This window comes from Equus asinus, chromosome 3, assembly GCF_041296235.1.
Source record: "Equus asinus isolate D_3611 breed Donkey chromosome 3, EquAss-T2T_v2, whole genome shotgun sequence".
NCBI lineage: Eukaryota > Metazoa > Chordata > Mammalia > Perissodactyla > Equidae > Equus > Equus asinus.
In genome coordinates, this window is record NC_091792.1 from 30687368 (window position 1) to 30700847 (window position 13480).

Consider the following 13480-nt stretch of genomic DNA (forward strand, 5'->3'; position numbering starts at 1 on the left):
TTGTTAACAGAGGATCGTAAGCTGTTTGTACCACGTGTATCCCACATTGTGATCCAAGGAAAGCTCACTTGATTTTAAGGCCAATAATATTATTATAGGAATCAAGGCAGCCATATGGCCTTTCTCATTCTACAAGACTACAGGAGACATATATAATGCTACAAGACACACAATGACAAGAGCAGAAGATGCATGGAATGTTGACACCATGGAAGGAGAGTGTCTTAGTCAGCACAGGCTGCTATAATAGAATACCATAGACAAGGTGGCTTAAATAACAGAGATTTATTTCTCACAGCCCTGAAGACTGAGAAGTCCAAGATCAAGGTGCTGGTACACTTGGCTCCTGGTGAGAATTCACTTCCTGTTTCGTAGATAGCTGTCTTCTTGCTGTGTGCTCATATGATCTTTCCTAAGTGTGTGTGTGGACAGAGAGAAAGGAAGAGAGCTTCCTCTTCTTATAAGGACACTAATCTGATTATGAAGGTCCCATCCTCATGACTCAATCTAAACCTAATTAATTCCCAAAGGCCCCACCTCCAAATACCATCACATTGGAGGTTAAAGCTTCAATATATGAATTTGGGGGTGGGCACAAACATTCAGCCTATGACAGAGTGTCTACTTTTATAACACTTAAGCTTTCGTCCAAGGACTTTCCTCTTCTTTTAATCCCTTTCTCTTATTCAAACTATGTCCAGACTTTTAATTTTCTTTGATATATACTCCTAGATACTTGCTGTCAGCACTGGGGTTTTATAATCTTGCTTAGTCTTTCAGGTATAGTTTACCAACTAAAATATGAAAACACCAACTCAGACTTCTTCATAGCACCTAGCACAATGTTGGGCAGATAGGTTAATTGCTGGGTAAATAACTGTTAGACGAGTAAATGAAGAGTGAGACCTCTGGTATTGATTATAACAGATGACTCTGGCTGGAATGGTATTTTCCCCACTGAGAAGGGGAAAAGAACCTATCAGAGAAATGGCCCACTAATCGTTCTTGTCACACTGCTTGACTATTAGAGATTCAGGTTCTGATTCAAATGAGAGTATTGATTTAGAAGGCCCCATCTAAGACGCCTTAGAAGATACAAGACTATAGTGTCTTTTTGAATCACTCTTTCTGAGCAGCATTTTCCATATTGCTTCATCCTTGGGTACAGGAATGTGTAGCTTCAGAGGGAATATAATTTTTGTTGCTTTTCTTCAGAAGAAATATTCTACCTTTTAAAATTGTTTCATTTATCTTAGCTTCCTCATAGGTAATCATAGGACTATGAAAATACGTAAGCATTTCAGTATGTCATCCAAGTTTTAACATTTCCAATTGGTAAAATAAGAATGCATGGGTAATCTTGTAGAAAACAAATAAGGAATGCAATCTCTAATGGAGCAATAGCAAAATGTTACATTGAAAAATAGCAAAAGTAAAGCTGAAACTGGTCTGTTTATCCTATGGAAATAAACCAGAAGAAAGTCTTTGAAAAAGTCACAGTGAAAGTCTAACTGAGCCAGATGCTCTGCTGTGAGCACATTTTGGCCTGGGATGTGCCGTCAAAAGTGAAAAAAGACAGTGATCCTTGATCACATGTGAAATGAAGAAGTTGTACAATGTTCTCCCCAAGGTCTGATGGTATATGTATCAAGGGGAAGAAATTAACATGTTGCCTGATATTAGAGGTTTTTATGCTCCACTTGTCTTTGCATTGAGTATTATATGACTTCCTACAAAGTGGGTAGTTTCTTGGTAGGTTTACAGCAGAGGCCTAAAGACATTTAGGTGGAGCCCAGGTTATGTCTATTCCAATTGGGTTAGTCCAGTGCTTCTCAACTGGGGACAATTTGGAGCCCTAGGCTCCAATCCTCAGAGACAGTTGACATTCTCTGTACACATTGCTGGAACCATGTGAGAGAAAGTTGCTCACATGATGCCCTGTCAATCTCAGGCACTTTTTCTTTCTTTTTTTTTCTTTTTGAGGGAGATTAGCCCTGAGCTAACTGCTGCCAATCCTCCTCTTTTTGCTGAGGAAGACTGGCCCTGAGCTAACATCCATGCCCATCTTCCTCTACTTTATACATGGGACGCCTACCACAGCATGGGATCCCTGATGAACCCTGGACCCCGAAAGTGGAATGTGTGCACTTAACTGCTGCGCCACAGGGCTGGCCCCAATCTCAGGTATTTTAATAGGTATTTCCTAAAAACAAGGACTTTCCCCTATGTAGCCACACAATAAGGATCAAAATCAAGAAATTAACATTAATGCATTACCACCCCAGTTCACAGACCCCATTCAAATTTTGCCAATTGACCAATACTGTCCTTTGTAGCAAAAGGATCCAAGTCAGAACTACTTGTCGTGTTTAGTTGTTGTGTCTTTTTAGTCTCCTTCAGTCTAAGACAATTCCCCAATTTTTCCTTAAGTTTATAACTTGGCACTTTTGAAGATTACAAACTGGTGTGTTTTTCAGAGCGTCTCTCAGTCTGGATTTGTTTGATGTTTCCTTGTGGTTAGATTAGAGTTATGTGTCTTTGGTTGGAATATCACAGAAACGGTATTGTATTCACTTTCCTGGCATCCTTTCAAGCAGTGCATAGTTTTGAATTGTCTCATCATTGATGATGTTTGCTTTGATCACTTGATAAAGGTGATGCCTCCACAGGAAAGCTACTCACTGTACAGTATTTCTTGGGGAAGTATTTCAAAACTGTGAATATTTCATTGTTTGTCAAACTTTCAATTTATTCATTTAAATATACGTGGACTTATGATATTTTATTCAATGGGTTATAATCCAATATTATCATTATTTATTTTTATGTTGAACATGTCTCTGATTGGCCAGTGGGCACCCAGTCAAGTTGTCTTTTGTATTCTTTTGACATGTACCTGTCCTTTAAGCACTTCCTTGGTTTCTAGTGTAAGATGTTCTATGCTTCCATGGACTGAATTGTGCACCCCCTCAACCCCAAATTCATATATTGAAGCCCTAACCCCCAATATGATGATATTTGGAGGTGGGGGCTTTGGGAGGTAAAGTTTAGATGTGGTAAAGAGGGCGGGATCCTCATGATGAGATTAGTGTCCTTATGAGTAGAAACCAGAGAGCGCTGTCTCTCTGTTGTGTAAGGACACAACAAAAAGACACCTGTCTGAAAGCCAGAAAGACGACTCTCACCAGGACCTGAACTGACTTGCACTCAGACAGTGGGGCTTCCCAGCCTCCAGAACTGTGAGATGTAAAACTCTGTTTTAAAGCCACTCAGTCTACAGTATTCGGTCATAGCAGCCTGAACGGACTAAGACACAAGCCCCATGTTGTGCGTTTCCCTGTCCCAGCCCTAGGACCCAGTGGCTATGCCCTCAGCTCCTCAGAACTCTGGACAACAGTACTGCTCTTACTGTTCCTCTGGACTTCACTTCATGCTTTGGGCTTTTTGCCCCAAATTTGAAAATCTATTTCATTCCCACAGGGTTCTAACTTCTGTACTCTAGATTAATATGAACAGAAATCCACATGAACCTAATTAACGCCTTGCAGGCAGTCACTGGGAACCTGTGGAGAAAGGAGGGAATTGGGGTGGCTTAGGGCACAGAGCCAAGGATTTCACAGCTTCATGGAGAGGAGATCACTTAAATATGGCCACCAAGTCAAGTGTGATGTTCTCTATAAGAGCCAGGGATGTTAGCAGTTCCAGAGACCACAGCACAGACCTTGCAGGTGTGTTGCCTACAAAGGAGACTGATAAGATATATTCTCTCTCCTCTTGGCTGCTCACTTTTGTTGTGTTTGTGTGATGGTGTAGCTACAATTTAATTAACTGCTATTTACCAGGCACCATACAAACAGATGATGTGTATTATCTCATTTAATCCACTTAACATTTCTATGAGGTGGGAATTATCACTCACACGTCCCCATTTTGTAGGTGAAGAATCTCATCTTAGAGGATGAAATGAAATGATTAGCTTGAATTAGCACAGCAGAGCCAGGCTATGACCCAGGTATGTCTGATTTCAAAGGCCATACTTTATTTCATAGGGCTCATACTTAACAATGCCTCCAACTGCGGCCCTACCTTTTTGTTTAAGATCATAGACCACGGCTATTGAAGAGTTTGGTTCTTTAGAAATTTTGAACTCTGAACCCCAGACTTATAAGCACTATGTTTCAACTGAGACAACGAGTTGCTTGCTGTATCAGTTAACTTTTGCTATGTAGTAAACCACCCCAAAACTTAGTGGCTTAAAAAAAACACATTTATTTAGTTCAGAATTCTGTGTGTTGGCAATTTGTTTAGGCTTGCTGGGCAGTCCTTGTGATCAGGGCCAGGTTCAACTCCTCTTGTCTGGACTTTCTCACATGTCTGGGAGCTTGGCTTCGACTATGGGATGATCTCCCTCCATGGATCTATCATCCCTCAGTAGGCTAGCTTGAGCTTGTTCACACGGTGGCAGAAGGGTTTTAAGAGGACCAAGGTAAGAGAAGAATGTGTAAGCACTTTTTTTTTGAAGAAGAAGATTAGCCCTGAGATAACTAATGCTAATCCTCCTCTTTTTTCTTTTTTTTTGCTGAGGAAGACAGGCCCTGAGCTAACATCCATGCCACCTTCCTCTACTTTATATGTGGGACTCTTACCACTGCATGGCTTTTGCCAAGCAGTGCCACGTCCGCACCCGGGATCCGAACCGGTGAATCCTGGGCTGCCGAGAAGCAGAACGTGCATACTTAACTGCTGTGCCACCAGCCGGCCCCTGTAAGCACTTTTTAAGTCTCTATTTGTGTCATGTTCACTAATGTCCCATAGGTCAAGGTTAGTCACATGGCCAATGCAGATTCAAAGACTGGAGAGATAGACTCCTCTATCTAGGGGAATCTGCAGCATCGTTTTGCAAAGGCATCACATTGCAAAAGCGTTATATTACAAAATTATGATTGCAGGGAGGGGAAGAATTTGTGATCATTTAAAAAATCTACCATACTTGCCTGAATCTGTCCAGTTCTTTTACAAATTTTTGGTACTTCCCATGAAGGAAAACCAGACAAAAATTAGGGATATCTCATAGAAAACATTTATCATTATTGAATATAGACTCACAGACATGAAGCCCTATGTCTGGTTGGTCAAGTAGTGCAAAATGCTCATTAGCCTCAAGCAAATGAAAAACGTTGTACTGCCATCATAAATACTCATGCTTCTTTACAAATTTCCTTTTTTAATTGGAAGGAACACTCTAAAAATTGTTTATAAGTCATGTATGAATTTTCACAAATGACTTATAAATGAATCCAGAAAGTAAAATACCCATTGTTCTAACATGCTCTGAAACCCAAGGAAGCTGCTTACTTGAGCTCTGGGTTTTCCCCATGGAGATTCAAAAGCAGATGATTAGGTAGTTTAGAAAAGCTTCGAGAAGCCAACTTCTTAAAGGAAATAACCATGAAATGTCCCTTTAGGAAGGAAAGTTACCATTAAATGCCATGGGATAAACAAATCACTATGACAAAAGAGAGATATTTTCTACGATGTGAAAAAAGAGGGATTTTCATCAAGATTTTGCACCTCTGACGTTTGGTGGTTACATGGCAGAAATGTTTTGAGTGCAGTGTTCCTTTTCTTTCACAGTGCTCTTGACTGCTACTGAGTCTGCTTCTCTCCTCCCAAAAGCACTAACCTATTTTTTTTTATCTTGACTCGGAAACTGAGGACCCATTCACATTACGGCCAGAAAAGTCCAAGCAGAAGCACCCTCTTCTCTCTGTAGAGGGGGCTTTCTTATTCTGGGCCAGAACTCACTTCCTTGAGAGTAATGAACTCCCTCATAATCAATCCTTGTCAACAGGAGACACTTTATTATATGAAATAAAAATAAAATTCCATACTGGATATATAGATAGTTTGAGGTATGAATGTGTTCTTTTGTATATGTCTATGGAAAGCCATAAAAAGGGATTACAGACAGAGAAGCAAAACTTTTCTTGACCTCAAATCAGAAATGAGCCCCAACAAAATTCTCAATATATATATACTATTATAGTCTGAAACACGGCTCTTCCAGTTGTTTTAACAACTGAATATGTACCTTTTTTCCCCCATAGCAAACAGTTTTAGGTTATGCTGTGGGAATTGTTGTTTTGGCAAACCTTGGCTTTGAGGTGTATGGCTCCTAAGTCAAATACATTTAATAATCATGGCCTTAAGATGATGAGTAACACGTTTGATATTCTCTCGTGGCTTTTGTGAGTCACTTATTGTTGGCTATGAGTTCATTTGCTAAACGCTAGTTGCCAAAAGCAAGTTTCCAGAAACTCACTTGCCAAATTCCATTCTCTATAAGGCATGTTTGTAGTGTGGCCCATTTCTGAATTGAGCAGAATTCACGTCGCTGAGGCCATGCCTAATCTCCATTCCTGCTGTCATGGCTGCTTTGTTCATGAGCCCATTGGACAATAACAGAGGTGGCTGTGGGAGGAATTTAACTGATGTCCACAGAAGGAGGTCATCCGATCCACCTGATTACAATGTATTGAAATCCTCCTCTGTCGAGGTCATCCTTTGCTGAGCATCACGTGAGACACAACTATCTTCACATTCTGTGCCTGTTCATGGAGATCTAGCCGCATACCTCTTACGCAGACCTCCTGGTCACCAATTTTCCTATTGTGTTTCTTTCAAGTCCCTGACCTTCCAGCCAAATCATCAGCCATATAGCCCAAGGTCTGCCTCCTTCTAGGCAAAATGAACGACCAGGTTCACTGCTCAAAATTCTGCCCACTGGGGGTGGTTTTCCCTTCACCACAGTCCTGCAGAGCTGTCCTAGAATGGGGCATAGGGTTACAGCTGTCCTCTTTCATGTGATGCCTGTGTATTATGCAGGACCATCTATCTACAAACCAAGCCTGGAATTTTTTATTCTTCAGACAGATGGTCACAGGGAACTTCATATGGGCCATAGGTGTGAGCTGAGAAAAAGAAGGCAAATTGTAGGAATAGGGCGTATGTGACTTACTTGGACTTTCAGGTCTACTCTAGTCCAATTTCATCTATACCACTTACATTTTATGATGGCTATCATAGTCAACTTTATATCTTGGTGGATTTGACAACACCTAGTTCATGATTGGTGGTTCAGATCACATGGTAACTTGGTGGCCCATGATCCTGTGATCAGTCTCTGTTAAAGCTCAATCACAAGCCAAATATCTATTTCTCAAAAGGAAAATAGTTATACACAAAGAATGGTGTGGCATTGCTTTACTCCCTAGAGGTCTGTATTGTATTTACTTACAAGAATCTGCCAAAGGCCCCATATAGCATCTTTATCTGCCACTCATACTTCAAGCATCATCAACACACTTCAAGCATCATCAAATCTGTTGGATCATGTAACTCAAGTGGTGGAACAGCTTCTATGGCAGCCTGGACCTGTTATAGAGCCTTCTTTTATTCAGGGCCCCATTCAAAAGTGGGAGCTTTCAGGTCCTTCAGTAAACAGATCAGAGTAGCATGCCCAAATGAAGCATATGTGGCCTCCAAAATCCAAAGAGGTTGACTAGATATTGTGTCTTTTCCTTCATGTTAGAAAGGGACAGATGCAGCAATTTGTTCTTCATCCTGGAAGGGATTTCATTGATTGGCAGACCCCCGAGATCTTTTTGGATTTATTTCCCACCCTCTGTCATGCAAGCGTCTTACTAATGTGTGCAGAGTAGTCACTATCTCCTCCCAGTCAGCACAGTTTCATTAATGTAATGGACCAGCATGATTCCGTCAGAATGAAAAGGCAATCAAGGTCCCTGGAGACTAGATTATGACATAGTGCAGAGAGTTGATATAGCCCAGGGATAGGACAGTGAATATATATTGCTGGTTGTACCAGCTGATACCAACAGATACACAAAAAGTAGCCAGCCCTGGTGGTCTAGTGGTTAAGATTCAGCGCTCTCACCTGTATGGCTTGGGTTTCTTTCCTGGTTAGGGAACCACACCATCTGTCTGCCACTTGTCACATACTGTGGCATCTGCATGTTGCTGTGATGCTGAAAGCCATGCTAATGGTATTTAAAATACCAGCAGGGCAACCCATGGTGGACAAGTTTTAGCTGAGCTTCCAGACTAAGACAGACCAGGAAGAAGGATCTGACCACCCACTTCCAAAAAAATTGGCCATGAAAGACCTATGAATAGCAGCAGTGCACTGTCTGATATAGAACCAGAAGGCGAGAGCATGGCAAAAAGACCAGGCAGGGTTCAGTTCTTCTGTTCACAGGGTTACTAGGAGTCAGAATCAACTTGATGGCACTAACAACAATACAAAAAATAACATTCATAAGATCAGTAGCTGCATAGCAGGTACCAGGGAATGTGCTGATTTGGCCCAGCAATGAAACCACATTTGGAACAGCAGTTGCAATTGCTTGATAACATTTATGATAATCCACTGCCATTGTCTAAGATCCGTCTGTCTTCTGCACAGGCCAAGTTAAGTAAATATGGAATCTTTGCTTAGTGAACTTCCATTGATCAATTCAGCCTCAGCTATCTTTATATTCCTGCCACCCTGATCTTACATTCTTTTTTTTTAAAGATTGGCACCTGGGCTAACAACTGTTGCCAATCTTTTCTTTTTTCTGCTTCATCTCCCCAAACCCCCCCTACACACAGTTGTATATCATTAGTTGCATGTCCTTCTAGTTGTGGGTTGTGGGAGGCCACCTCAACGTGGCCTGATGAGCGATGCCATGTCCACCCCCAGGATCCGAACCCCAGGCCGCCGCAGCGGAGTGCGTGAACCTAACCACTCGGCCACAGAGCCGGCCCCCCTACATTCTTAAGATATATTACCATACATATCTCAGGCTTCTAACAGTATAAATTGGTAAAAAGTCATGCAGCTCTTTTGGTGTGTATCACCTCTCTATGAGTCATACTTTGAATTCCATTCTTTGGGACCTGCTGAGATGTGAATCTAGTTACAGGTCCAGAAGTGTAGAGAGGTGGTGAACGTAGTTTATGAGGAGGACCAGAGGTCCTGTGTTAGACATCTACCTCCGGGGAGGTCATTACAGCTGCTTCAGTAGAGGAGAGACTATCTTGGAAAGGGATGGAAAGGCAGCTTCTAATGCCAAAGAAGGTTTAGCAAAATTTAGGACTTCACAGTTCCAGCTATGCAACTGCATTGCAGTCTGCCCATAAGTTCCCACCAATTTTCAGTGTCCCACTCCTGCCCAATTCATGACCTACCTTTAACAAAGAGACCATATGACACTAGAAATTTAGTTTGTGTTATAAGTTAGCCATGCACATATTACTCTGTGGGTTTTGTTTTTAGAAAACTGGGCCCTAGGCTAAGATTTCTATGGGGGTTAGGCTATAGGATATAGGAATTTCTTTTAGCAAAAACGTAGACATTTTTAGGCCCCTTATGAGAACTAGGAATTGAAAGCCCCAAGCTCCTCATTTTCTTTCCTCAATTTCTTTCGCTCATGTAGAGGCAACCAACCAACCCCCATTATACTCCTTATTTTCGCTAAAATACTATATGGCAACAAATATTTGGTCATCCAGAGTCTTGCCTTCTGTAGGCTCTTGACTACAGGTATCTGCAGGTGATAATTTGAGTAAGCGTTTTGGCGTAGTGTGCCAGAGACTACCAGTGTCCTCCTCAACACTGGAAACAGGGTTATTAATGCTTTTACATATCACCAGATTAGGGAGCCAATTCCAGGAAGCCTAGGAAAAATGAACCAACTCAGATAACTCATATTTAAGATTCTGTTCCAAAGGAACCACTCTTGACAGCAAATTCTATATCAGTCAGGGTTACATCAAGGAAGCAGAATATATACATAAATATATTTAAATAAATTTGATTTTACACAATTTTGGCAGCTAGTTAAGTAGTATCCATAAAGCTTGCTTTCTAGCTGATATTGGAATTTGAAGTCTGCAGGACAGGCCATAGGGAAAAGCCAGAGATATCTGTAAAGGGTGAGATATCTATAAATCAAGGAAGAGCAAGGAGAAGCTAGAACCCAGAAGCCAGAGCCAGAACTTGAGAAGATGGCTTAGAACTCACGTCAGTGCTTGCTGTCTCCAGCCTTGATGCTGTGGGTGCCCTTCAGGAGGAGTTGGCATCTTTTGTCATGGAGCTAAACACAACCTGGCTCAGGAGTCAGAGAAGCTGAAGGAGGAACCAAGTGAAAGTAAACACCATTGCCGGCCTGGCTGCTGTCCCATGCCAATTATATGAGCCCATAGATAAGCAATGTGTGTAAGGACAAAAGCATCCATCCTAACCTTCCGAACAAAGAAAAGAAATTACTGACATTTCACTTCCACTTCCTGAATGTCATGCAAAAATGTTTTTTCTGTTCCACCCTAACTGGAAACACAGAGAATGTGCTTCTGGGAAACATCGTTTAGCCTGGCCAAATGGACACATTATGAAGTCACCACACAGACCAAAGAAGAAAATACATCTAATCACCTCAATAAAAATCAAAAGCAGTATTTGACAAAATTCAACATTTATGCATGATAAAGACCATCAGTAAACTAGGAACGGGAGGAAGTAACTTCTAGCTGATAAAGAGTATCCACAGGTTTCTCTTCTTATGACAAAGAGCTGGCAAGGATATGTGCTATCACCACTACTATTCAACATCATACTGAGGGTACTGGCCTGCCTAATAAGGCAATAAAAAAAAATAACCTGTGTACAGATTAGAAAAGATGAAATAAAATTGTTTGTATTCACAGAAGATATGACCCTGTGGCTGTCTAGGGATAATAATTAGAACGTTAAAAATTGACATGACCCAATTGTTGATGTATCAGTATGGACATGGGCCACAGTACTAGATTAGGGTCTGTGAGACCCCCTCTGAGGTGAGGAATTAATGTTAACTTGCTGGATCACGAGGACGTGAAAGAGAGTCTCTGGGCAGTCTGGCTGGCATGCAGGTATGCAGAGGCTTGGGGCAGTGGCTATTAATAACAGGAATAACCAAACTAGTATGAATCAGCTGCCTATCAGCATTCAGTCTATGACTGCTATGCTTGAGGTGATTCACTTTGACTTTCTTCCTGCTGCGTTCACAGAACCAAACTAGTGCACAGAGATTCTTAAATAAGCAACAGAAGTTTATCAAATACAGAGGAGAAAAATGAAAGGTTTCATTGAAAATTTCTGGTCTTAGCTGGAAGATATGACCTACATATAAGAATCTAGTGGAATACCCATGGCAGAATGGTCATGCAGTATACACTTTACATGGAAGTGTGGAGGTAACCTAAAAAATGAAGTGCTTGGGAAAAAAAAAAAAATGAAGTGCTTGGGAGTGATGAGTTTGTTTGTAGGCATCTTTGAAAGTGATTTTGGGCTAGGTCTCAAAAAGAGGATATCTTAAGCATAAAAGAGGTGTGATCAAAATCATGTATCTCAAGGAATCTCTGACAGCAGTGTTGGATGAATTAGAGTGGAATGAGACCAGAGTCAAAGCAATTAGTTCCAACAAGTCAGGAAGAAAACAGCTCTAACAAGAGAAAACAGTGCCGGGATCTGGAACCTAGGCATTCTTGATTCTGGAAGGAGTGTACCATATCCCTTTCTCTATATTTAACCCCTGCAGACACCTAGAGTCTAAGTCTCTCTTCTTCCTGGAATCCCTGGGTCTCTTTGGAACATCCATGGAGGAAGAGCAGAGGCAGGGATATGGATATGAAAGTTCCTGTCCTTACTTTGTGACATTGTTCTGTCCTCTTTATCTGACATGTGATAAAAGATCAAAGAACTATTACTTGATAACTAATATACCTTAGCTGATATACCTTAAGTCCTCCCAAAGGATGAAACAAAAGGCTTTCAAAGGTCTTTCCCTTAAATGTGTAGATATGAACAGATACAGTCTTGTCTCAGGATTTCTAACAGTGATTTTCAAAATCTTTAATGTTCATAAAAATAATGTGGGCTGCTAATTCAAAATGCAGATGCTTGGAGCCAATCCCCAATTTACTGAATTTTAAACTAACTGTCTTGGTGATTCCTGTGTACACTAACGTTTGAAAATCGCTATTCAGCTCAAGCCGTTATGCCATCTGGAAGACATGTTTCCTTCGCATCTGCAGGAAATTCTTTCCCATTCAAAATACCCACAATGTTTACGCCTGACAAAAAGAACACAATGTTCACAATCTCAGTATATCAAAATGTCAACAGTGTTATTTTTTATATTTTGTGTATATTACAATGTTCATTATATACATATACAATCTGTATATAATGTTATGATAGCTGATTACTAATGTTTCTTGATGTACCAGGCACTGCACTGGGCACTTTACATACAGAAAAGTAATTAATTAATTTAATCCTCAAAACAACCATTTAGGGCATTTGTCAGTCTTCTTGGCCAGCATTTGGAACCTCTTCTTGTATTTGGAAAATATACTTTCTTTGGCAGAGTCTGCCCCTTGCAACCGAAGTTGAAAATGTCAGACACTGGCTTTCCCAGCATCCCTTGCTGCTATGGCTCATGCATATGATACACATTCCACTCACCAGATACATCTGCTCCAGAGTTAGAATCAGAAGCTTGTGACACAATGGAGGAGAGGCCTTTCAAATGTCTTATGACTATGGTGGTGGGAATATATATCTATGATGCTGGATAAAAGCAACTCTACTAGTTTTCTAAATTATCTTTATATTAAGGAAATTAATGGTCATAACTAAGTACAGGTTTCAGCTACCTTGGAGAAAAAGCTATTTTCAAAACTTCAGTAGCATCTTTTTGGGTAGAATAATTTGTGTAAAAAGACAAATGACTCTTAGTTTAACAGACCTTCAAACAACGTGAAAAAAATCTGGTAAGAGTTCTAAATTATTCTATACCTTCAAAAGAAAAACAACTTCATTTCTTGATCAGCTTTCACAATCTGACTTCTCATTGTTTCTGGTGTCCTTCCTTTCTAAACAATCTGGATCACTGAGGTGATGTTGGATTACAAAAGAGCTTTCCTGAGGCATAGGGTCTCATTGCTGGTGCCATCCTGTGGCATTTTAGTTAGGTTAGCTTTTTTTTTTTAATAGCCTAGTATCCAAGTCTACAGTAAGCACGGAGGAGTTGGCAAAGCCAAAGACAGATCATCAAGCATTTGAGAGAGGATAAAAATGTAGTCAAACGCAGATTTTTCCTGTTTTAGCTGATTATTTAGAAAGAAAAAGTGGGTAAGGAAAGAGTAAAAAGAAAGAATGATACATAGGACTCAAGACTGATGTGATTCATCCTCTGGTTTTTTCATTAAAGGAGCAACTGTACGTGAGAACAAACCAAAGTCCTCTGAATTCTAAATCTCACAGCAAAAAGCCCCCTCCCACACACAGCTGGCAACAGACACGCACAAACAAAATGCAGATTTCTTTTGTAGGAAACATCATCTCAGGTTTGTCTGATGCTTGAAAGATAAG

General features: G+C 40.7%; 1 protein-coding gene across 1 annotated transcript in view; it reads right to left on the minus strand.

Annotated features, from left to right (window-relative positions):
• Window positions 1–13480, minus strand: part of LOC139044932 (uncharacterized) — a 186965-nt gene that overhangs the window by 16931 nt on the left and 156554 nt on the right. The gene's annotated exons all lie outside the window — the stretch shown is intronic.